The following is a 5,970-nucleotide window of genomic DNA, read 5'->3' on the forward strand; positions in this document are numbered from 1 at the left end:
ATTTTATGTATATTGAGTACACTGTAGCTGTGCAAATGGTTGCGAGCCATCATGTGGTTGCTGGGAATTGAATTCGGAACTTCTGCTCACTCTGGCCCAAAGATTTATTATTCTATGTAAGTACACTGTCACTGTCTTCAGAAACGACAGAAGAGGGCACCGGATCTCCTTACAGATGGTTGTGAGCTGCTGGGATTTGAACTCAGGACCTTCATAAGAGCAGTCAGTGCTCTTAACCACTGAGCCATCTCGCCAGCCTGATTCTTTTATTCTTGTCTCTCAACAAATTAGTGCCACAAAAATCCCGGAGAATGAGAGGAAGCATCCACAGTGCTCAGTCCTTGCAGAAGTCTGTGATATGGTTGTAACAGAGAAAGGAAATGTCTTTGGTGGAAATATACCCAGGGCCCCACTGGAGAGTAGAATTTGCAAAGAATATTTACATCAAAATCACTACATAATGACGCCTCTGCAGAAGAGGCTGCGTTCCCCTTGGCTTATGTGATAGCTGTTCACAAAGACTTCGGGACATTTGAAAGGCTCTTCAGGGCCATTTACACTCCCCAAAATGTCTACTGTGTCCACGTGGATAAGAAGGCCACGTCTGCTTTCACAGGTTTGGTGAAAGAGCTTCTAGATTGCTTCTCAAACGCCTTTCTAGCCTCAAGAAGGGAGTCTGTGGTCTACTTGGGCTTCTCCCCGCTCCAGGCTGACCTAAACTGCATGAAAGATCTGAGGAAGGATGTCCTCAACATCTGTGGGCAGGACGTCCCCCCTGAGAACCAACAAGGAGGTAGTTCAGTACCTGAAAGGGCTTACGGGGGGGGGGGGGGGGGAAGATCTCACTCCAGGGTGTGGCTACCTCCGCATCACCAGAGGGACTAAATATAAATACTGGGAACAAAGGTACTGGCTGTTCTCCTTCATGCTGTGGATTTTATAAATGAAATCCCCTCCTCCCCATAAACTCACCATTTCTTTATTGTGACTCTACCTATGTGGCTCTGACAAGGGAATTTATTAAGTCTGTCCTCGAGGAAAAGGTGACCATTGACTTACTTAAGTGGTCAAAAGATACCTAGTTTCCTGACGAACAATTCTGGGTGACACTAAATGAGATTCCAGGTATGTGGAACTTACCTTCAATTCTGTATAAAATAATAAGAGTGTGCTTGTGTATATATACATGTGTGTGCATGTGTATGTGTCTGTATGTGTGTTACTCCTTTAAAATATATATATATATATATATATATATATATATATATATATATATATATATATCAATTTATACCTTGCACTAGTTATACATGGCCAGAAAAGTTTTCAATATTTTTTTCACAAATTATCTATTCTTGTAGAAAATCTGGGAAGTGCAGAAAATGAATAAGAAAGCCTAAAATATGCATGGTCTTCTATATCCATTCATCTGTCTGTCTACCTATCTATCTACATACCTATCTATGTATCTATCTACATGCCTACCTATCTATTTATTTTGTGTTGGAGACTAAATCTAGGCCCTTGAGCTCTTCTGGCTCAGCCACATCCCTTGCCTTCCTTCTGTCTCTGCATTGCTGAGTGGAGTTTGGTGACGGTGATGATGATGTAATCTTGTATCCCTGCCGCTGTCACTCAGCCAACTGCCACAAGACTTTGCCCAAGCTCCTGCAAGCCTTTGCTTTGGTAGCCTGGGCGGAGCCCACTTGACTCTGCAGACTCTTTTGCTTTGGTTTGCTTTGCTCGGATAGTATTTCATGTTAGCACACAGGGGACTGGGTTTCGTTATGACATTTGCATTCTCATACATCACTCTGCCTAATATTTCTTTATCCCCCATTGCCTCCCTCTCTCCTTTCTTTCTCTAGTCCCTTCTCTCCCTATGAACAGTCTTTCTTGTTCTTCACCCACCCCCACACAGGAAGTGTGTTAGAGTTGCCTTTTCCCCTCATTGCCTTCTTCTGCTCCCCCATCCCTCTAGACACCCTCCCCTCCCCAAGAGCCCCTTTCTATCTGTTTGTTGTAGTCAATGCCAAATCACCCCAGATACAAGGAACATCTTTTTTGCATACACTAATTTCACCACACTTAAGGGTGTGTGTGTGTGTGTGTGTGTGTGTTGAGGCAGGATTTGATCTGTGTATCCCTGGATGTAATGGAACTTGATTGATAGGCCAAGCTGGCCTACTCAGGGTCTCTGCCTCCTGTGGTCTGGGATTAAAGGGAACAACCAAGACCCGGCTGTTGTGGATAGCCCTGGGATTAATTATATTTGATGTTAATTCCATTCTCATGTGAGTGGCTGCAAACAAGGAATGGGTCAGCACTCAGGTGATTTCCTATAAACCTGCTTCTGACCTTAATTTGTAAAATAAAGGAGAGCTGTGGATTGGGCAGATTAAAGGAAAGGTGGAGCAGGAGGTAGGGAGAGAAGAAGGAGAAAATGGAAGAGGGAGAGAATGCAGAGGAGGAGGAAGATGAAGAAAAGCAGAGCAGAAGCACATGGCCTGGAGAAACTGCAAGTTCCATAAGCTGTGGAAGATGGTAGTGTAGTGGCAGTTCTGCCCAATCTAGGCTCACAGCATGTAATCATATTAACTGTGTTGTGTTTTCATTGTCGGGGCATATTTGAGAGGAGATTTACTGCAATACCGGGCCTGTTTGTGGTTTAGAAAAAAAAAGTGCTAGGCCTGGTGGAGGTGCATGCCTGTAATGCCAGTACTGAAGAGGCAGGCAGAGGCAAGCTAATCTCTGTAAATTCCAGGCCAGCTTGGTGTATAGAGCAAGCTCTAGGACAGCCAGGGCTATACAAAGAAACACTGTCTTAAAAGAAACAAAGAAACGAAGAAAGAAACAAAACAGAAAGGGGAAAAAAAATGTTACTAGGTTAAAAGAGGAACATTTGAAGTTCTGATACATATGACCAAATTGCTCTAACAGGATCCTAGCTTCCATGAGCCCACAAGCATCCAAGCTGGCTTATCTTATTGCATTTCTGCTAACAATGGCAAATCTGTTGTATTTATTTTTTAAAAAAATCTTATTGAATTAACAAGAGGACACATGCTTCATTGTTTCCCGTTTCGTTTCTAGAGCATGGAGATTGAATACTTTTGAAATGTTATTCCCTTGTTATTGTTGTTACAGTGGCCAGCTTTCTGTAAGGTAGAAGAGAGCCTGAGAGTGAGGAGAGGGAAGAGTAGAACCTGGGGAGGTGTGGGAACTGAGATCAACCTGGGTGTGTGCACAACACACACACCACACACACACATACAGACACCCCAATCCACACCACTACAATACACACCACATATACTACAATATACGCTACACATACAAGAACACATAACACACACACATACACACCACAACACACACATACACACACACATACACAACACACACAACACACACGCACACACACATACACCACTGACACAGATCATATGAGTAGGTATGATTAAATCAAGAAGCAATCAGTAACTGCCCCAGGAAACCAGGTCCAGCAGGTTGACTGACTGGTAGACCATGTACAAACTCGATCCTGGCCTTAAGAATTACTGTCCCTGGGCTGGAGAGATAGCTCAGTGGTTAAGAGCATGGACTGCTCTTCCAAAGGTCCTGAGTTCAAATCCCAGCAACCACATGGTGGCTCACAACCATCCGTAATGAGATCTGATGCCCTCTTCTGGTGTGTCTGAAGTCAGCTACAGTGTACTTACATATAATAAATAAATAAATCTTTTATAAAAAAAAAAAAAAAAAAAAGAATTGCTGTCCCTTTTCTCCTGACCCCACCTCCAGACTGGTTTGTAAACTGCTGATATACACGGACAGGACCATTATTAATAAATAGAAGGCCACCACCACAGCCTGGCATGTTATGTCGTTTGAAATAAACTGCTAGGCCAGGTGTCCGTGCATGCCTTTAATACCTTTGTTGGTAAAAGGCACAGCCAGTGATGAAGCCTTTTTTTTACCTCCTGACTCGGATCTGTGTCTTACGTGTTCTCCAAAGTTACAGAATTCAAGGCCACGGAGAAGCTGCCAGTCACATGAATGATCTGGGCTGGAGAGATGTCGCAATAGTTAATTGCCTTGACTACTTTTATAGAGGACCTAAGTTCAATGTCCAGTACCCCTGTGCCAGCTCACAACTATCCCTAATTCTAGTTCCAGGGCACCATATGCCCTTTTCTGGGCTCAGAGGACACCAGCCATGCAAATGGAACACAGACATACGTGCACACAGACAAAACACTCATACCCATTAAGGGTGTGGGGTCTGTAATTTAACTTTTGTTTATTTTATCTTGTTTCTAAAACTTCAAAGAAAAAATTTTTTTAGCTCCACAGAATTTTATTAGTGGCTCAGACTTCCAACTACAAGAGAAGGTAGGAAGTTGATTAAAAACCCACAGTTGCCCATCATCTCTGGGGCAGGATGTTCCTGGAGGGAATGGGAAGAGCTGCTTACCTTGCCTTAGAAGAACCTATTATCACGAGAAAATGGGAGCCTCAAGATACACAACCTGCCTCCGAATTCCCAGCCCCAAATCCTGGCAGCAGCCCGGGATTATTTGTCCCCAGTGGGGACATATTTGAGTGGGAAAGTTGAAGGACAATCCAGTCCGTCTTAGGTCTCAAACTTGGAACAAATGGCCAACTGAGGGACCTATTTAATATATCAAAGTAGAACTGGTTACCAGGTTCTCCCAGCATCCCCCAGTCCCTACTTACAGGGTATGGCTGGGCATCCCCTGGCCCCTAGATAAACATCCCAGCCCAAGGCTGGGCTGCCCTTCCCCTAGTTACCCTTCCCAGCCATTTTGATTACCCAGCCAGTTTTACTACCCTTTACTCTCCTGATCTCCTGGTTCTCCCTCTGCCCTCCTTCCGTCTGATTCAGGGTCCTGCTCACTCTGGACGCTACCGGATGTCTCTGCCTCGACTTTGCTCCCCCTCATGTCTACAGAAAAAAAAAAATTATATATATATATATATATCTTCTCCATACGTTGTGAGTGGTCATGGCCTTCTTTTTATTTCTTTTTCTTTTTTTTTTCTTCCTCTCAGTCTGAAGCTATACAGGCCATACAGGCCATCTTAACTGGGAACTAAATATAAGGGCACAACCTAAAGTGTGAAAGAAAGAGTTTCAACAGGAATCCAGAAGGCCTCTGAAAGAGGCAGGCCCTGCGTGGCAAAGGGGAAGGCTGTCCTGGGATGCCTCTCCTCAGCCCTGTGCCTTTGAGGAGGGTGAGGTACTTAGACCTTTGTAACTTCCCGGGCCTCTTCTTCCTGGAACACTTCCGGAACTGGGAGTCCCCCGGGGGATGAAGGTCACACCTGGGCACAGGTTGGAGAATCAGAACCTCAGGTGGCCACTCCCTGTAGCCACTGTTTTCTAGCCTCAGGTGTGACTGGAGGCACACCGTTCTTTCCTCTGCTGCTCCAGCTTTTATTGTTCCACTCATAAACAATGCAGTGAACGCCTTTCCCTCAGAAGAGGATTCCCGCAGAATGCCTCTGTGGACCGCTTCCAAGCAATGTGATCCCTCTGGGAACCTGCTAGAAAAATGCGTGAAGAAGGATATTGAAAGGACTCGGCTTCCTCACCATTACCTCTAATTCCCCACCCCCACCCCCGTGGCATCTAAGACCCAGGGGGCTTGGGCCCATTTGGGCTACACTTATATTCTATATTTTCAGAACCGAGCACAGTGATTGGTGGAGTGGGAGGCAGGAGTGGGGAATGAATGAGTGAATGAATCACACTTGACCATGGCACCTAAGATTTTTGTTTCTGAAGATATTTTTAATGACTAGCATGCTTCAGGGAGAGAAGAATGAAGAAAAGCTTGGAGAGGCTGGAGGGGGAAGGCGGTGCAGAGGACCAAAATGCATTGTGCGCATCTGTGAATAATGAAATGAAAATAACACCACTCTAATAGTAATTTGTTTCTTACT

The 5,970-nt window shown here is 44.7% G+C and overlaps 1 pseudogene; it reads left to right on the forward strand.

Annotated features, from left to right (window-relative positions):
* The first annotated feature begins 358 nt into the window (after positions 1-358).
* Positions 359-5,631, forward strand: LOC110308503 (annotated as a pseudogene).
* Positions 5,632-5,970: the final 339 nt, after the last annotated feature.

This window comes from Mus caroli, chromosome 13 (genome assembly GCF_900094665.2).
Source record: "Mus caroli chromosome 13, CAROLI_EIJ_v1.1, whole genome shotgun sequence".
NCBI classification, from domain to species: Eukaryota; Metazoa; Chordata; class Mammalia; order Rodentia; family Muridae; genus Mus; species Mus caroli.